This window comes from Nothobranchius furzeri, chromosome 16 (genome assembly GCF_043380555.1).
Source record: "Nothobranchius furzeri strain GRZ-AD chromosome 16, NfurGRZ-RIMD1, whole genome shotgun sequence".
Classification (NCBI taxonomy): domain Eukaryota; kingdom Metazoa; phylum Chordata; class Actinopteri; order Cyprinodontiformes; family Nothobranchiidae; genus Nothobranchius; species Nothobranchius furzeri.
The window spans coordinates 35,178,719-35,198,798 of NC_091756.1; the positions used below are offsets into that span (position 1 = coordinate 35,178,719).

The 20,080-nt window shown below is 43.4% G+C and overlaps 1 protein-coding gene across 1 annotated transcript in view; it reads left to right on the forward strand.

Moving 5' to 3' along the window:
- The first annotated feature begins 642 nt into the window (after positions 1-642).
- spop (speckle type BTB/POZ protein) overlaps positions 643-20,080 on the forward strand; it is a 42,973-nt gene continuing 23,535 nt past the window's right edge. Inside the window, exon 1 of the mRNA XM_015963194.3 lies at positions 643-757. The gene's annotated coding sequence lies outside the window, so the exon portion shown is untranslated. The remainder of the gene's footprint in view (positions 758-20,080) is intronic.

A 20,080-nucleotide genomic window follows, 5' to 3' on the forward strand; every position in this document is an offset into this window, starting at 1 on the left:
TTAGAAATTCTTTCAGCCACTTTGTTTTAAATGTTCCCAGCATTGCTTCAAAATCCACAGCTTTCATACCTCCATTTTTATGTTCTTTGACTAACTGGGATCTTTTTATATAATGGGTTTTATTTCTCCATATAAATTTGTATATAACCGTGTTAATATTTTTCACTGTTTTTAAAGCTATATAAAGGGATTGACATGGATAGATCAATTGGGAAATACCCTCAGACTTGGACAATAAATTTTGCCCAAAAATGGAAAGATCTCTGCTAAGCCATTGGTTCAGAGTTTTTTTGTATTTGATCAGTTTTTTTCTTTCATATTGATTTCTTCTCTTTGTTTTTCGTCTGCAACTATCTTAACTCCTAGATATTTTATTTCTTTTTTAACAGGAATTGACATTATCTCATTATCTGTGCATTCATACAGATACAGTAACTCACATTTTTTTGTGTTCAGATGAAGACCTGATGCTTTGGAAAAAATTGAAATAATTTGTAATGCTTTGCTAACCATATATTTGTCCTTTAAAAAAACTGTGTCATCTGCAAACTGACTTAAACGAAATTCATAATCAAAAAAATTTATACCCAGAAAATTTGGATGATCAGTCATGAAATAATCTATTGAACACTTGATCTGTGATACCACCCCGCGCCGGCAGGGGCCACTGTTTTTAGGACAAAGCTATCGAAAGCATCCTGCTAACAACAACATAATATCCTGGACAGTTTGCGTTCAATTTAAGCCCCACATAAAGGTGAGTGTTAATAAATGAAGTTAAAAACGCAATATCAATTTGTTCGAGTAAGGCAGATGTACTGTATTATTAAACTTTAATAAGCGGTAATAGCTCGACCTTTATGTTGGTCTTGGATTAGCCGCTAGTGAAACGAGGCTAAACGTCCACCTAGCTCAATGGGGCTAGCAACCGTGTTACCATTAGATTATGTGGATTATCAACAGGATTTATGTATTCGTAATGCTTTCATCCACTCACGTGTTTGAGTAGGTTTTCTCTTCCATCAGATCATTGGTCTTCATGTGAATTCAAAATAATTAAAAAATCAATGGACGAGTTTCGACTCTAATGTTAGCAGGTTAACTACCTGCTACCTACAAGTCAACCTGTTTCAGTTTCTAGCATCTCAAAATTAAAATACAACTACTAGTGAAACTTGATAATAAGACGTCAGAACTAAAGATAAACGTACTTTTTGTAAATGCTTGTCAAAGACGAAAAGCTTTTTTCATGAGCCTTTAGTGAACAGACGTTTTTATTGACGTACCCAATAAAATTTGCTTGAATTTTTAGTAGGGTTGCACTTATACGTGTTCTAAGAGTTTGTATTAGAAAATTTTCAAGCAGTGTTGAGCAAAGCTGCTCAGAAACCTCCTGGCTGAGCAGCTGTCATAGATGGTGAATTCAAATGTAACTATTAGAGTGTAGAGATTTGCATGAGTAACAACATTATTGGCAATAAAACTGAGCAGAAATGACCTTTAATACTCTTCACAAAAAGATCAGTGTTAATCTCCTGTAGGAAGATGAACTCATCTTGGCACTATTTTAAAATCGTTAATTGAGAGAAAAAGAAACAAATTTTTATTTTATATTAAAGACTTATGAGACCATACTGTACTAGATTGAAACAATGAAAATACATTTAAATTTTGGGCTTTCTATCAGTATAGGGACATGAAAATTCTTCTATGTGCTAGAGTTGGAACATATCCTTCTATACTTTTTGCATCATTTGGTGCAGGTTTGCTGACCACCATAATTAACAAATCCATTTACTTTTAAATGTACTATGAACATTTTCAAACTTATAAAAAGTTTCTTTTAGTTGAATAATCAACCAGTATTTTCAGCCACAAAAGAACCCCAAGGTACTTTTGTAATATCTAGGTACTAATGTAATGCTACATGTCTCATGTCTTGTTCATCTCTCTTTCTCTCTCTCTCTCTCTCTCTCTCTCTCTCTCTCTCTCTCTCTCTCTCTCTCTCTCTCTCTCTATATATATATATATATATATATATATATATATATATATATATATATGAGAGAGAGAGAGAGAGAGAGAGAGAGAGAGAGAGAGAGAGAGAGAGAGAGAATAACCTTTGTTTGTCAAACATTTTTTGGCAAGTTAGTAACCCATAGGGAGCCTTAGGGCCATGGTATACTTGCTGTTTGATGACGTAAATGCGTGTTTAAAATGGCTGTAACATGTTACTTGCATTGATTTGAAGCTTTGTTTGTGCGCGTCCCCCGAAATTGACTCGCCGCATCTGAACGTTGCAATATATGAGTATTCAGTAGGTTGAGTCAACAACACGAGCAAGACACACTCACATAGTGACTCCGTCTCTGGTTTTGAGGTATTTCATTAGAGACCATCTTTGATACAGCGTCTGTCAGTATGTCAAAATTAAGCAGTTACTGATCTCTTCTACTGACAGTGTTGGGAAAGTTTGTTTAAAAAACGAACTATTTCAAAGTTCAATTCATACATTTTAAAACGAACTATTTTGTTTCTTAGTTAATAATTTTAAAAATTTTGAACTAAGTTCACTGTTCCAAAAACGAATTAGTTCATAGTTCTTTTTTCTCACATATATATATATATATATATATATATATATATATATATATATATATATATATATATATATATATATATATATATATATATATATATACACAGTGTGGCAAAAAAGTAGTCAGCCACCGATTGTGCAAGTTCTCCCACTTAAAATGATGACAGAGGTCAGTAATTTACATCATAGGTACACTTCAACTGTGAGAGACAGAATGTGAAAAAAAATCCATGCATTCACATGGCAGGATTTTTAAAGAATTTATTTGTAAATCAGGGTGGAAAGTAAGTATTTGGTCAACAAAAATTCAACTCAATACTTTGTAACATAACCTTTGTTGACAATAACAACGGTCAAACGATTACTATAGGTCTTTACCAGGTTTGCACACACAGTAGCTGGTATTTTGGCCCATTCGTCCATGCAGACCTTCTCGAGAGCAGTGATGTTTTGGGGCTGTCGCCGAGCAACACGGACTTTCAACTCCCTCCACAGATTTTCTATGGGGTTGAGGTCTGGAGACTGGCTAGGCCACTCCAGGACTTTCAAATGCTTCTTACGGAGCCACTCTTTTGTTGCCCAGGCGGTGTGTTTGGGATCATTGTCGTGTTGGAAGACCCAGCCACGTTTCATCTTCAAAGCTCTCACTGATGGAAGGAGGTTTTGGCTCAGAATCTCACGATACATGGCCCCATTCATTCTGTCCTTAACATGGATCAGTCGTCCTGTCCCCTTAGCAGAAAAACAGCCCCGAAGCATGATGGTCCCACCCCCATGCTTCACAGTAGGTATGGTGTTCTTGGGATGCAACTCAGTATTCTTCTTCCTCCAAACACGACGAGTTGAGTTTATACCAAAAAGTTCTACTTTGGTTTCATCTGACCACATGACATTCTCCCAATCCTCTGCTGTATCATCCATGTGCTCTCTGGCAAACTTCAGATGGGCCTGGACATGCACTGGCTTCAGCAGCGGAACACGTCTGGCACCGCAGGATTAGATTCCCTGCCGTTGTAGTGTGTTACTGATGGTGACCTTTGTTACTGTGGTCCCAGCTCTCTGCAGGTCATTCACCAGGTCCCCCCGTGTGGTTCTGGGATTCTTGCTCACCGTTCTCATGATCATTTTGACCCCATGGGATGAGATCTTGCGTGGAGCCCCAGATCGAGGGAGATTATCAGTGGTCTTGTATGGCTTCCATTTTCTGATAATTGCTCCCACAGTTGATTTTTTCACACCAAGCTGCTTGCCTTTTGTAGATTCACTCTTCCCAGTCTGGTGCAGGTCTACAATTCTTTTCCTGTGTCCTTTGAAAGCTCTTTGGTCTTGGCCATAGTGGAGTTTGGAGTCTGACTGTTTGAGGCTGTGGACAGGTGTCTTTTATACAGATAATGAGTTCAAACAGGTGCCATTAATACAGGTAGCGAGTGGAGGACAGAAAAGCTTCTTAAAGAAGACATTACAGGTCTGTGAGAGCCAGAGATTTTCCTTGTTTGAAGTGACCAAATACTTATTTTCCACCCTGATTTACAAATAAATTCTTTAAAAATCCTGCCATGTGAATTCATGGATTTTTTTCACATTCTGTCTCTCACAGTTGAAGTGTACCTATGATGTAAATTACTGACCTCTGTCATCATTTTAAGTGGGAGAACTTGCACAATCGGTGGCTGACTAAATACTTTTTTGCCCCACTGTATATATATATATATATATCTTATGAAATAATTTTCCAATAGTTGGCACCCGTTCAGACCACACTCATACCCAGCTGCAGTTTTACTACAGTATATTCTTATTAACATGAGGAAAACATTATTTGAAAAGTTTTTTTAAATGGGAAATTATTAAACAATATTAGGAAGCAGGCTGAGGTAGCAAACTCAAAGTGCAATATTACAAGTGCAAAACATTAAAAAAAGTGTAATCTCTCAGTTAAGCCCCTTTTCTATTTTTCTGAATGAACTTTGACTCCTGCACACAGCATAGACGTAGAAGAGTAGACAGCGCACCAACCGCTACTGCCTATGTTTGGCAGCATTTGCGTGTTCTTCTTTTTATAAACTATGGTTAAGTGGATGTTTTAGCTAGGCTTTAGCTTTGGAAAAGCTCCATGGAGATCTAGAGCTAGAACGGCAAAAGAACGGGTTCATAAACCCGTTCACGCATGCCAGGATGAACGCACTCACTTTTATGTTCGTCAGGCAAAATACGAACGAGTTCAGTTCAGTTCACGTTCACGAAAAAAACTAACAAATTCACGAACGATCGTTCATTCAACATGTTCGGGCACAACATTGTCTATTGATACCATGTTTCTCTTTTCTATTGACACCATGTTTGTTTTGGTTGTACCCCCAAATTCAATTCTTCGTCCTCTCTGAGTAGTCTAGTGCATCCCCTAGTGCGACACCCCAGTACTACGTGCAGTGCAGTGCTATGCAGCAGCATGTATGTGAACAACGACGCTGCCTGCACCAACGCGAGGTCAGACAGTAACAGGGGTTTTCCTGCGTTCAAATTTGCTTGGCGGCCGCCTCCAGCTAATTTTGTGCCGTCCCAGCCTGATTTCAATCTGCCCCCAGCTATATGGATGTTATTTTAACTGCAGTTGCAGCTTTGCACCACTACAGGGGCGCTGTATCAGCAGCGCTAAAACCGCTGCAGAAAAAGAAGATTAAAAATTGCTTTTCTCGCTAGTTGGTATATATCTATGGTTAGTTGGTTCTATTGACGTGCTGATTTCCCCCCATGCTCTTCCATATCAGAGCAGGGCTGTACAGTGCGATGAGAAAAAACTGTCTGTGCTTGTCTGTCTATTTTTAAACGTAGCACTGGTGCAACATCTTTGAATTGCTATTTTCCCCAGAACTTTATTGAACAAAAGTAAGTTACGTGTAAGAACAATGCTTTTTACTGTCATACAGTGTGGTAATCTGGATGCAGTGGAGGAAAATAAAGGAACCAGCAAAGGCATAAAGGCAGAACCGGCCCAAAGTTTGGGATCAAAAGTGCAGCTACACGCAGATTGGCTAACGCTAAAGCTAACGGGTATCAGTCTCACGATCAATTGGCGCACAGAAAAATATACGATGATCATAAAACTAAGAAAGACTAAACTCGACAAGAAGATGAAATGTCCCCACCACCCTGTTTATTCTGCTTCCTGTAGCGCTACGGATCAGAACCGCTGCAGATATGAGTCACATTACTGCTACACCTCTGCTCCACACACAGGAGCAGGAAGTACGGCAAGCCGTTGTAGTATATAATTCACAAACGCTTCTATCTTTGAACATAATTTAAACAGAATTATTGCCAACCCGTACATAATAGCCATGCCACCATTACATTGTTAGCAGCAGAATTTAAATGCAAATGCATGTTAATGAAAGGCATTATATTTTACTGGATATCTGTATGTGTTATTTTGACTAAGATGAGTGTTATTAATACAAACCTAAAATGTTACTGAAATGTAGGTCAAATAATTAAAAATATTTTAACTATAAATATCAGATGGGAAAAAGGGAACTAAACACCAATCTAATGCATATTATTGAGCCTTTTATAATAAGAGTCTGTTATTTCAGCCTGATAATTTTGTTGATTTATTTCATATTTTTAGCAGCAAACCAGTTTTGTTTAACTTGAAACGTTGTCAAATGGAATATTCAATTAATCAACAGAATTTTAGATTAGAACACTTAACGAAAAAATATTGTGCCTTTAAAAAAGTGAGGTAGTTGAATGCACAGAGTATGCATGTGCTGGCGCATGGTCAGGATGGTACCACCTCCTGCCTCAATATGAGCCAGGAAAAACCCTGAGTAGGTATTAGGGATGCACCGATCAGGTTTTTTGCTGCCGATCACCGATACCGATATCAAAGAATGCTGATCACAGATACCGATCACTTGGATTGGCCAGAAATTTTCTACAACATTATAATGAGTGCTACAAACTACATAATCTGGGAATAAAGGAAATGTAACCTAATCTAAAATGGTCTGTATTAAGGTTGTCACGGTGTGAAAATTTAACCTCACGGTTATTGTGACCAAAATAACCACTGTTTTCGGTATTATCACAGTATTTTTTTTAAACGTGATACATTTTCACACAATTAAATAAACCCTGCATGTCAGGAAATATTGTCCTCAGTTTGTGTCTAAATTTTGCCTAAAATGTGTTATTTTGTAATTATGTTGTTTATTTGTTTACATTTTTTCCCTTTAGTCTTTAAAATACCTATATTTGCCCATAACGTCTTACGTTATGTCTGCTTGATGTCATCATTTTAAAAATATTAGTTCAGATGATACTCAGTACTCAAGTAGCCTTCTAATCAGATACTTTTTTTTACCCTTACTTGAGTAATAAACCGTATATCAGGAAAATATTGTCCTCGGTTTGCGTCCTTCCAGTGAGCTTTGCAGATGTGGGGAAAATGTCATCAGGCAGTAATCATTGTTAATTTCATAATTATTCTCAGAGAGAGACCAACTCTTATCTGCCCCTGGGAGCCCCGTAATTCATAGCGTCATTTCAGCATGGGGGTGTCCGCGACACGGTTTATATGCAGGTAGCGGCGCTGCGGCTGCTTTATAGCGACTCGTTGCATTCTCCCTCAACCCAAATCCTCGGATCACGCATTTTAGCTAAAACGCTAACGTTAACTTGCCTTGCGTTGACTGTAGAGTTGTGGGTGATGGTCACGCAGATGTGTCATGAGATTTGAAGCGTTGCTACCTTTCACAGACACTTTTCCTGCATGTGCTGCAAACAGGATAGCCGTCTTCTATAAACTCCTTCGGCATTCTTCAAATATCTAAAAGATGCCCGTACTTCCGACTTTGTCTTTTTTGAGGGATAAAAAATGTCCTCCTGAGCGCTGCCGTCTCCTCCTTTGGCCATTATTTCAGCTTTAGCTTCAAGAAAGTTTTGGTTGTAAACAACAAAGCGCGCATAGGCCGCCGGCAACTTCAACAGATGATACGGTGGCTGGTAAGGGTCACCGCGCCTACACCGCAGCCACGGTAAACCCACCAAGATAATATAGTTTTTTTAAAAAACAAGACGGTTATTATTATTGTCAACTTTTTTTTTACCGGGGTTTACCGCTACACTTACCGTGACAACCCTACCTGATCGGTCTGCTTTGATCTATTTTGAAAACTTCGATCAAAACCAATAGGGGCGCTATCGGCCGATTACGATCAAATGCCGATCCATCGGTGCATCCCTAGTAAGTATATCACGGCCCTAAATCTCTTCCCTTTCTTGTCAGCTAAAGGGTCCCTGGAAGGACGAAAAAATGAATTCATGTCAACGGGGCTGAAAGAGTTATTTTTCTAATCTACTACCTTACACCCTGGATCGCACATATGTTGTACTGCAATTTTAATGAAAAGTAATGATGGGTGTTTCAACCAAAACTGTTGCATACTTTGAGATTTATCAGCTTGTACAAGTTCATAATTAGCATGACTACGAATCGGGTACATCACATATGTGGCAGCATCACTACAGAATCTCCTCTCCCCTAGCATAGCTGCTACTTACCACATGGCCAGATTTATGGTGGTTCTTTCCTCCTGAAGGAAGGATTCAAAGCTTGCTGAACTTACCTATGCTTTTCTCCGTGTCTGGTTCAATGTCGTAAATTTGGTGATGCACATTTCTAGTCCTACACATATTTTCACACAAAACCTAAAATATTGTTTGCCCCCCATTCGATAATAAGCACTTTCTTAGCACACAGCCCACAGCTTGTTGGCCATTTCAAATGGATTTCGAAGCTTTGCGCTAAACACTGTTAGCTTTACGATGTAACTTTTTGATCATCTGCACAAAAATGTGTTGGATGATCCAAAATAGTAATATCTAAATCCATATGTTTATTTATTTATTTATTTATTTATTTTTGTTTAAATCGTAGGGATACAGGTCTGCATAGTGGCGGCAGATGGTCATTTTGCCCCCAACGTGCGTATGTGGGCAATTACTCAAATGTAAACTGTAACATTCAATGGCTCTATAGCATATGTCAATATTTACTTGAGTCCCTGTAAACTATTCTCGTAAAACTTAAAATACCTTCAGTTTCTTATTTTTGTCATTGTAGAGTATTTCCACTTAAAGGTCAACACAACAAGTAAAATTGTTGATAACAGCATGAACAAGGTGACTGAACATATTAAATATACGTTTGGGTCCTCCATCCATTTAACCCCCCTATGCCTGGTGAGGTGCACAGGCTTTTTGTTGAGAAGTACAGAGCGAAGGTGAAGCCTTGGTGCTAATGCTGTTTTTGCGCTGTCAAACCCTCTTCACTGTAATTGTGGAAAGTCGGTGTGATGAGCGAGGCAGGCTGATCGCTGTAGCTAAATCAATAGTTCACACCTTACTGAGATTGAGTTTTTAGGAAAGGAGGAGCACCATGACCAAGGGCAGAATATGAAATCACTTCCACAGAGACCGAACATGCGCTTTTCAATCGATCCTCAGCCCCTATACCAATTATAGTTTTAAGGTTTGTCTGTGGCTTACTGCAGTCCTCGAAGACCAGAGCTTTGGAAACAGACGTAGTGTTCACTGGCACTTTGACAAGGGTTGCAATTTTTTCATCTCTCTTGGAAATTGCAGTTTGAAATGCCTCCATACTTCCAGTCTTTAATTTAGAGTAGAGATTGATTTCTTCTTTTTTTTTAAATGGGTGTGAAATGTCAAGAAAAGTAAAACCTTGCAACAGCAACTTTTTATTTCATGTCTTTGTAGAGATGTGTTTGTTTCATTGATCTGTATATTTTCTTGGTTTGTCGATAAACAGGTTGTACTGATGAATATAATTACATTGACAAATTTTTACTATTTTCTCAACACTCTCCATACTTGACTACCAGAGTTCAATAAGATCTGAATAATCTGATGAGGGATGTTCTGATCACATTTTTCTTTGCTCAATATCCGAGTCTGAGTCATCTGATTTTGAGTATCTGCCGATACAAAAGTTTTCCTTTACATCTTTTTTAAATTATTATTTATGTATGTATGTATGTTTGTATGTATGTATGTATGTATGTATATATGTAATTTCCTTAGTTTATCTGCCAAAAAACATCACATGTTTAGGAAGTACATTAAAAAAACGTGTTAATATCATGAATATATTTAAAAGTAGTGGAGTTGTTCACATTTGAAAATGTTTATGCCTTCATTATGCGGCTCTATTGAGTGATGTGCATTCCCGTGATGGGGAGGCCTGTGGCGTCACCTTTGCTGGTGATCTAGGGTTATGTTATGAAATAGGTGGGCTTTACACAGGACGAGGCAGAATTTAATCAAATCCAAGCATCTAGAACAGGGCTCTTCAATTCCAGGCCTTGAGGGCTGTGGCAATGTTTTGATAAGTTTCTGCAATGTCACCAGATTTATTTTCATCCAGTGTTGCATTTATGTTTCAACAAGATCTTGCATTTATGATGGTAGGCTCTGACCGCTGCACAAAGCCTTCTCCAGCTCATTCCAAAGATTCTCAATGGGGTTAAGGTCTGGACTCTGTGGTGGCCAATCTATGTGTGAAAATGATGTCTCATGCTCCCAGAACCACTTTTTCACAATCTGAGCCTGATGAATCCTGGCATTGTTACCTTGGAATATGCCCGTGCCATCAGGGATGATGGAATAACCTGGTCATTCAGTATATTCAGGTAGTCAGCTGACCTCATTCTTGGGTAGGGATGGGTACCTTTCACATTTGAATCGATTTGGTACCAATTCCCGTTACCTAGTAGGGATGCACCGATGGATCGGCATTTGATCGTAATCGGCCGATAGCGCCCCTATCGGTTTTGATCGGAATTTTCAAAATAGATCAAAGCAGACCGATCAGCCGTAGGGTTGTCATGGTAACCAGTGTAGCGGTGGTAACCAGTGTAGCGGTAAACCCCGGTAAAAAAAAAAGTTGACAATAATAACCGTCTTGTTTTTTAAAAAACTATATTATCTTGGTGGGTTTACCGTGGCTGCGGTGTAGGCGCGGTGACCCTTACCAGCCACCGTATCATCGGCTGAAGTTGCCGGCGGCACATGCACGCTTTATTGTTTACAACCAAAACTTTCTTGAAGCTAAAGCTGAAATAATGGTCAAAGGAGGAGACGGCAGCGCTCAGGAGGACATTTTTTATCCCTCAAAGAAGACAAAGTCGGAAGTACGGGCATATTTTAGATATTTGAAGAATGCCGAGGGAGTTTATAGAAGACGGCCACCCTGTTTGCAGCACGTGCAGAAAAAGTGTCTGTGAAAGGCAGCAACGCTTCAAATCTCATGACACATCTGCGTGACCATCACCCACAACTCTACAGTCAACGCAAGGCAAGCTAACGTTAGCGTTTTAGCTAAAATGCGTGATCCGAGGATTTGGGTTGAGGGAGAATGCAACGAGTCGCTATAAAGCAGCCGCAGCGCCGCTACCTGCTTATAAACCGTGTCGCGGACACCCCCATGCTGAAATGACGCTATGCATTACGGGGCTCCCAGCGGTAGATAAGAGTTGGTCTCTCTCTGAGAATAATTATGAATTTAACAATGATTACTGCCTGATGACATTTTCCCCACATCTGCAAAGCTCACTGGAAGGACACAAACCGAGGACAATATTTTCCTGATATACGGTTTATTACTCAAGTAAGGGTAAAAAAAAGTATCTGATTAGAAGGCTACTTGAGTACTGAGTATCATCTGATCTAATATTTTTAAATGATGACATCAAACAGACATAAAATAAGAAGTTATGGGCAAATATTGGTATTTTAAAGACTAAAGGGAAAAAATGTAAACAAATAAACAACATAATTACAAAATAACACATTTTAGGCAAAATTTAGACACAAACTGAGGACAATATTTCCTGACATACAGGGTTTATTTAACTGTGTGAAAATGTAGCACGTTTAAAAAAAATACCGTGATAATACCGAAAACCATGGTAATTTTGGTCACAATAACCGTGAGGTTAAATTTTCACACCGTGACAACCCTAATACAGACCATTTTAGATTAGGTTACATTTCCTTTATTCCCAGATTATGTAGTTTGTAGCACTCATTATAATGTTGTAGAAAATTTCTGGTCCAATCCACGTGATCGGTATCAGTGATCAGCATTCTTTGATATCGGTATCGGTGATCGGCAGCAAACAACCTGATCGGTGCATCCCTAGTGCCTAGTAGGGCCGCACGATATTAGGAAAACCTGCGATATTCGATAACAGTGCTTAATATTGCGATATCAATTTACGCACGATAAATGAACAAATACTAAAGTATGCAGTGTTGATGTCGTCTGGCGTGTGACGTCTGCTCTGGGTTCAAAGCAAACAAAAATGAATGCATGAATTCCATTACAACATAACATTTTTATTGCAAAAATATGCAGCTGCACCTGCTACTGTATTAGCAGCAAAACAACAAACTGCATGCATGCAGTTTCTCAGTGACTTTAAAACATCACCTCCACCATAAAACTTTTTCTGATGCTCCAAATACTAAGGGTTTTTTGAATAAATAAAAAAAAATCAGAAAATAGGTTTAAATGTTAAATAATAGTTAACATCACTTAAATGCAGCAGCAAATTATCTCATTGCTACTGAGCATTTTCTCCACTTATGTGGTTATGATATAAGGCTGTTGCTGTAATTGAGAAGTGAACTGTACTGGGCCAAACTAGGTGAACATTAAGATTTTCTGAGGGAAAGAGAAAAACAATTGTCTACCTTTCAGAAGAGCAACTGGCAAAAAAAAACCTACATGGAAAATATATGAAAACGTTTGTTTTTATCCCCAAATTGAACAAGTTTACCTAGATCTTAAAAAGCAGCTCAGTTGATGAAACTGTAACTATGATTCTGATAACAAGCTAACAAATTGAACTAGCTCCTCTTAAAATAACCGGCTAGCAGAGCTTCTGACTGACAGTTTATGTGCAGCAGCAAATTTACTATCCTGATTAACAAGGTTATAAAAGCTCATGAATGAAAAATCACTTTGATGTGTGGGGGAACTTTTCCAGGCCCTCTTTAGCAGGTGGGGACTTGGAGGAGAGTGCTGTAGCCTTTTAGCTGGAAGCTAACCGGAGCCTGGGGCTAACGGTGGGTTGGTTCACCGGCACGTGTCGGAGTCAGCCCGGTTATTATCAACTGCTTAACGACACCGAGCTGACTCACGTTCACGTTTGAAAGCAGCGCTGATTCCAGAAACTTCAGCACAAAGTGCGTTCGTTAATCTGAGCCAGTATGACAAACAAGGGAAGCGAGCGGCAGCGGAAAGCGGGGGCAGAGCGGAAAGGAGATAGTGGAATTTTGGGTTAAGGGTCTACATAGGGGGCGGGCGTATTACGTGAACGGACCCATCTGATTGGCCGCATATCAGAAGGGCTACATTTGATTGGTCAAATAATGCTTCCGCATAAAAAACAGAGCTGGTTTACAAAAAGTTGATGTATGACACGGATGGAAATGTTTAAACCAAACATTTATCGCCGTTTTTGACGTGCTTTGCGATGGGCCTATTGCACGTCCTGTTATCGCAATGACGATAATTTTTCGATATATTGTGCAGCCCTAGTACCTAGGAATTGATACTTAACAGTAACAATTTTCGAAACTTTTGAGTTTTTAATAATTAATTAATTCTCTTTATTCAGAAAACATTACATCTCAATAGTGCCAGCAGTAACATTTTATCATATATTGTGCCTATTGTTGCTCTGAAATGTGTAAAATAGCATGATATAGGTCCTTAAAGATTACAGAGAACTTGAATCAACTAATAATGTATTTTTTCTGCTATCTTCACAACAAAAGCTTGTTTAGATTATTTAGTAGGGGTGTAACAATATCCAAATGTCATGATACGATATTGTCGCGATATGAACCTCACGATACGATATCTATTGCAATATTGTGGGGAGGCTCACGGTATTGTGACCATGCTCACAATAATAAGACTCACAGTAAAAAATACTGTGGTCATTGGTACAATTGTCATTAACTTTATTATCATTATGACATTTTGAACAGCCTGAAAAGCCATAAAGTGCAAAACTCAAGTAACAGCTCAATATATACTTATAAAAGAAATCGCAACACAGGTACGGAATTAACAGCCAAAATAAAGGCCTTATTAAACAGCCCATTCAATAAATAAAAAGACCCAGGCACTAAAAATACCAGGCTGTGTGGGCTGTACGCATTCCCATTGGTGAACTGGCCAATGACGCGGAAGCAAAGGATCATGGTCTATGTAGTTTACTTTGCTACGCTCATGTGGAGTAAAGTGAAAAGTGTTATTTTTTACCTCAAGACATACTGTACAATATTATGACAAGACCACAACTGTATTGCGGGCATTTTACAATGGCGATATCGCGATATTGCCAATATTGTTACTGCCCTATTATTTAATCTTTTTCATTTTGAGGTGAAAAATCCATCTTCACAAATCAGTGTTCCATTTATGAAAACAACTTCATAGAGCTCTGTTGTGGTATTTAGTGTATAAGGATGATCTGTCAAAGTTTATGTTTTTCACATTACATCATCGAATTGGGTGGCAAGGAACAGCATATTTTGCCTATAATTCAATTGTTTTGCACATTTGGAAGAGAATTTAGCAAAGCAGATTGATCATTCTTGCTGTGTGGTTGATTGTTCGACCTGTGGGAGTCTCGATTAAAAGTTTTACTGGAATTTCCACCATAAAGGGCCGCGATATGCAAAAATTATTGCGGGTGCCCGGGACTTGCCGAAGAAGGCCAAGATTCCTGCAGCATAGTTTGTGAGGCTCATTTTGTTCATGGCAAGTCCTTGTATTTTTTAATAAGAGAAGATGTTTGTAGAAGAAGAAACTATTTTTTATCTAGCACCTGTCAAGATAAAACTTTAGGTTACTATCGTAACCCCGGTTCTCTGAGTAACATGAGTGAGATGTCTCACTATGGGATACGCCCCTCCGCGGATTCCTCAGAAGCACTTATCTCAATACGCCAATCCTGATTGGCCAGTGACCGTGACGTACGCGTCCCCCTGCTACTATAAGTAGCAACCGTCCCCACGCACGCACTATTCAAGATAAACACCTCTTCTCGCTTCGCCCAGCATGAAGGGTTGTCTGGTGAGACATCTCACTCATGTTACTCAGAGAACCGGGGTTACGATAGTAACCTAAAGTTCTCTTTCTTAACATTCGTTTCGATGTCTCACTATGGGATATGGAGACTCCCGTATTGCCAGACAGCTTATCCAGCGATCACCAACCTACAGGGATACGTCTTGGCCCGCCAAAGACCCCACACTCAGAATCGTGTGAGTCATTGCAGGGACCGAAACATCAAGCTTATAGAAGCGTGCAAATGCAAGTGGAGAAGCCCAACTTGCTGCAGCACAAATCTCCTGGATTGACAGCCCCCGAAAAAGGGCCCAAGAAGCAGACAGGCCCCTAGTAGAATGGGCCCTGAGCCCAACAGGTGCCTGAATGCCCTGACAGGAGTAAGCCATAGAAATAGCCTCCACAATCCAGTGGGAAAGCCGCTGCTTTGTGACGGGTTTCCCCTTACGAGGCCCACCCCATGACACAAAAAGCTGGTCCCCCCTGCGAAGGTTCTCCGTCCGATTCGCATACTCCTTGAGCGCGCGAATTGGACACAGCTTGTGCCACCGCTCCTCCTCAGGAGAGGAGAAGGGTGGCGGGTAGAAAGCTGTGAGGATAATAGGAGAAAAGGAGCCCACCACCTTAGGCACAAAGGCAGGGTTGGGCATCAAGGACACCTTCATGTCACCTGGTGCAAACTGGGTGCAGGATGGGTGCACAGAGAGAGCCTGTAAGTCACTAACTCGCTTTGCAGATACCAAAGCCAGGAGTAGCACCACCTTAAGAGACAGGATCTTAAGGTCCAGGCCGTCCATAGGTTCAAATGGAGGCCCGGAGAGGGCCGACAGCACCAAGGACAGATCCCATGAGGGCACCAGGGGTCGGGACACAGGGAGAAGCCTGCACGCGCCCCTCATGAAGCTACACACCAGGGGGTGTTGACCTGCCAATTTCCTCCCAAAACCCAAGTGTCGGGCGGAAATGGCTGCTAGGTACACTTTAATGGTGGAGAAAGCCTTCTTCCCATCCAACAAGTCTTGCAGGAAAGACAGAATGACGTTCACCGGGCATTGGAAGGGTGAGACCTCCCTGCCCTGACACCAGGCTTCAAACACCCTCCATTTACAGTCATATAGGGACCTAGTGGAGGGGGCCCTAGCATTCTGAATGGTTCGAATGACTGCCTGGGGCAGCTCTGCTGACACTAGCCCACACCCCTCAGGGGCCAGGCCCACAGGGCCAGCCGTTCTGGATGAGGGTGGAAGATCGCGCCTCCCGCTTGGGACACCAGGTCCCTGCGAAGCGGCAGTTTCCAAGGTTGGCCCTCCAGGAGCTGGAAAATGTCCGCCACCCAATGCATGGCTGGCCAGTATGGGGCCACCAGAATGAGAGTGTGGCGCTGGGTTCGTACCCTCAGCAAGGTGGGTGGTATCAGGGCCACTGGGGGAAAAGCGTAAAGCAGTCCGGGTGGCCAGTCGTGCGCCAGCGCGTCCACGCCGAGTGGAGCGTCTCGGTCGCGCAGGGAGAAGAACAGAGGACACTGAGCATTCTCCTTGGAGGCAAAAAGATCCACTACGGCTCTGCCGAACCGGATCCAAATCTGTTCCAACACTGCTGGATGCAGGCTCCAATCCCGTACAGGGGTGTCCCTCTGGACAACAGATCCGCCCCCCGATTCAGAACACCCGGGACGTGGGTGGCTCTGATTGAGAGGAGATGCCTGCTGCACCATAGGATCAGTCTGCGTGCCAGCGTGTGTAACCGCACGGAGCGCAGCCCCCCCTGGCGGTTTATATAAGCCACAGTCGTGGTGTTGTCTGTTCTCACTAGGACATGATGGCCAGAGAGAAAAGGCAGGAAGCGCTTCAGGGCCAGAAAGACCGCGAGGAGTTCCAGATAATTTATGTGTGTCCCCCAGAGCTCTCTGCTCCACACACCCCTGACAGAGCGACCCTCCAGGAGCCCCCCCCCCCCCCCCCCCCCAACCTGACAGGCTCGCATCTGTCGTGACCACTTTCCTCACGAGAACCAACCCCAAAGGCACCCCCTGTGCCAAGAGGGAGGGGTGACGCCAACAGCGGAGCGCCGCGACGCACGCTGCAGAGACAGTCACCCTGCACGCTCTGTGGCGCACTGGAGAGAGACCCAGAGAAGCCACCCAGCGTTGAAAATCTCTCATGTGTAGACGGCCGAGTGGTACCACTGAAATAGCCGACGCCATGAGACCCAAAAGCCTGAGGCATATCGCAAACCGCACCGAACTGTGTAGGCGGAAGCGCGCCAGGCAGAGCGAGAGCGCGTTCACGCGCGGTGTCGAGAGACGGGCCGTGAACGCCCCTGAGTCCAGATTCAGACCTAGAAAGGTTATTTTCTGGGAGAGGAGTAAAGCGCTTTTCTGCCAGTTTATTCTGAAACCCAGACCACACAAGTGATGGATCACAACCAGCGTGTTTGACGCTGCCTCCTCTCTGGACCGTGCCAGCAGGAGCCAGTCGTCTAAATACGTGGCCAGCCGAATGCCCCTCCCTCTCAGAGGGGCGATCGCTGCCTCCGTACACCTGACAAACACCCTCGGGCTCAGCGAGAGGCCGAATGGGAGCACGGTGTATTCATAACACACTCCCTGAAAGGCAAACCTCAGAAATTTCCTGTGTGGAGGGTACACGGGAATATGAAAGTATGCGTCCCTCAGGTCGATTGAGGTGAACCAGTCGTTCTGGTGAATCAGACGCAAAAAGGATGAGAGCGTGAGCATTTTGAATCTGTACTTTCTGAGGCATCGGTTCAGGGCCCTCAGATCCAGGATCGGGCGAATCCCGGTCCCTCCCCGTTTCGGGACCAGGAAGTACCTGGAGTAGAAACCGCTCTGAGACCGATCGGGAGGCACAATGCATATCGCTCCCTTCTCCAGCAGGAGGAGATTTCTCCCTGAAGGATGTGAGCTGACGTCCCCTGGGCGTGGGAGAACACTACGCCGGAGAATCGAGGAGGAACAGAAGCGAATTGGAGCCTGTAACCTCTCGAAATAGTTCTCAGCACCCAATGTGAAGCAGAAACCGCTGTCCATTCCTCCATGTGAGTGGAGAGCGGTGACACAGCCGTGACACACGGAGCAGCAGCTCCCTCCAGAGGTTGTGGGGCAGCGGTGCTCGTGGCAACCACTGCGCATGCGCGGGGGCTTTGTGCTTTGACAGCCCAGGCGTACGGGGACGACCCGTGGCTGGCGGATAAGTCCGCCAGGGGCCGCCCACGCCTGGAAATGCTCATGGGCAACATTTTTATTGATTTTTGCTGCGCCCTTGACATTTTGTCTGGATGCGGCAGCGAACTTTTTAATGCTCCTTGAGCGTGACATGTTTGTGAAAAACAATGTGAGTGCTTGTGACGTGTGTTTTGAGCCGGCACAGCCGGCTGCACGTCCTGGCCCCACCCTGAACCGCTCGGGGACTCTGCCGGAGGGGTTCCGTGAGGGGGGGGGAAGGCACCATGGCAACATCGAACAGGAGGAGCTGGCGAACGGGGAACTGCCAGCTGCAGCGTCGGGAGGGAAAGAACTCCGTCAGGCTGCCCTCTTCTTCTTCCTCACCTGCTGACCGCCGGGTCGGGTGGGTTGTCCCGGTGGCGGAGCGGCTTGGTTGCCGGATCTCTGAGGCCAAACTGGTCGAGGCGCTGAGCCCGAAGGAGCTGGTTGGACCGCTTGAGGCTTCGGGCGCTTTGGGATCCAGAACTGAGGCTGGGCTCGGACAGCCGCCTGAGGAAGGTTCGGCCGAGCCGGCAGCGCCGGTGAGGGCTTACGGGGAAGGCAGAGATGAAGGGCTTCATCCTCTTTCTTTTTGGCCTCACACCGTTGCTGCATTGATGCCAGGGCAGAGCCAAAAATGCCTTCAGGCACGATTGGCATGTCCAAAATGTCCTCCTTCTCTCTATCAGAGAGGTTGGAGAGGTTCAGCCATCGTGCACGTTCTTGAAGCACCATCATGCCCATAGCTTTTCCCGTGGCCTGGACCGCGCAGCGCTGCACACGCAGGCAGATGTCGGTCAGTACGGTGATTTCCTCCCACACCTCCGGGTCCGGCTTCGTATTCATGTCCTCACAGAGCTCGGCTTGGTACGCCGAGAGCATGGAGGAGACATTCAAAGCTCGGGCGGAGATGGTGGCAGCCTTGTACGCCCTCTCGTTCAGCGCCGACTGGAAGCGGTCCGCCTTCGCGGGGAGAGCGGGAGGCCTGGAGGAAGTTGCCGAGAGCCGTGGGTGCAGGTGGGCTGCAACCAGCGGTTCCATCGGCGGCATGCGAAGCATGCCAGCCTTCTCCATCCCCTCGAAGTCCAGCGAGGAGGCTCCTTGGACAGGAGACCTGGAGCTGAAAGGGTGTTTGTCCCAGGAGGACCTCACTTCTTGGAGAAGCTCCGGGAAGGCGGGAAGGAGGGGCTTTGCCGCTCTTGTGGCCTGAGGCAGCTTCTTTCCCTCGTAGCGGGATCTGACAGCCTCAGTGACCATGGTGGGCCAAGGGATGTTGAGCCTGGTCGCAGCGCGTCGGCAGACTGACTGCATGTCCAGGTGGGCGGCCGGAGAAGCCGCTCCATCCCTGGGAGAGGACGGAAAGCTAGGTTTTACGTCCCTCGGCTTCGCTAGGAGCACGATGTGTTTAGGGAGTAAAGAAGATTTTGTACTGGAAATGAAACAAACACTTTTACAGTTCTCTATAAGATATTTATTAAACAAAAACGCAGCTCTAGGCTGAAAAGGGAACAAAAGGGTCATCCAAAACTGGGTATTAATAAACGAAGGAATTTCCCAATAAAGAAAAACGATATCTAATAATAAACTAAAAGCGCAGCACATAGGCTGGAATAAGGCTAAACAGTAAACGCAAAACTGCACCAAAAGGGTGAGCAAAGTCTCTCTATAACGAGGACACACAAACTACTATTAATATTATCAAACACAAAATTACCACTAAGGTTTCAGAACAAACGAAAATACCACTCAGGTAGCGAACGAAGAAATACCACGAACGAACGAAGACTTTAACGTCTGTAAGCGAGGAGAGCTAGAGAGGAGAGCAAACACCTCCGTGCCAACACCCATCTGCACATCTCTCCCAGAATACCTTCAAGAGCTCCCTTTTAACAGGGAAGCTCAATTTACCTAACAGCCTGCAGCCGTGCAGGCAGCAGACCGAGGGCCTCTTGTGGCCAAAAGTAGACGGTGCACGTCACACTCCCCCCCTCAAAACAACAACTAAAAAGGAAATAAAAATGACCACAGTTGTTGTAACCGAACGAACTAAAGAGAACTCCCGCTATCTACACACAAAAAAAACTAACTA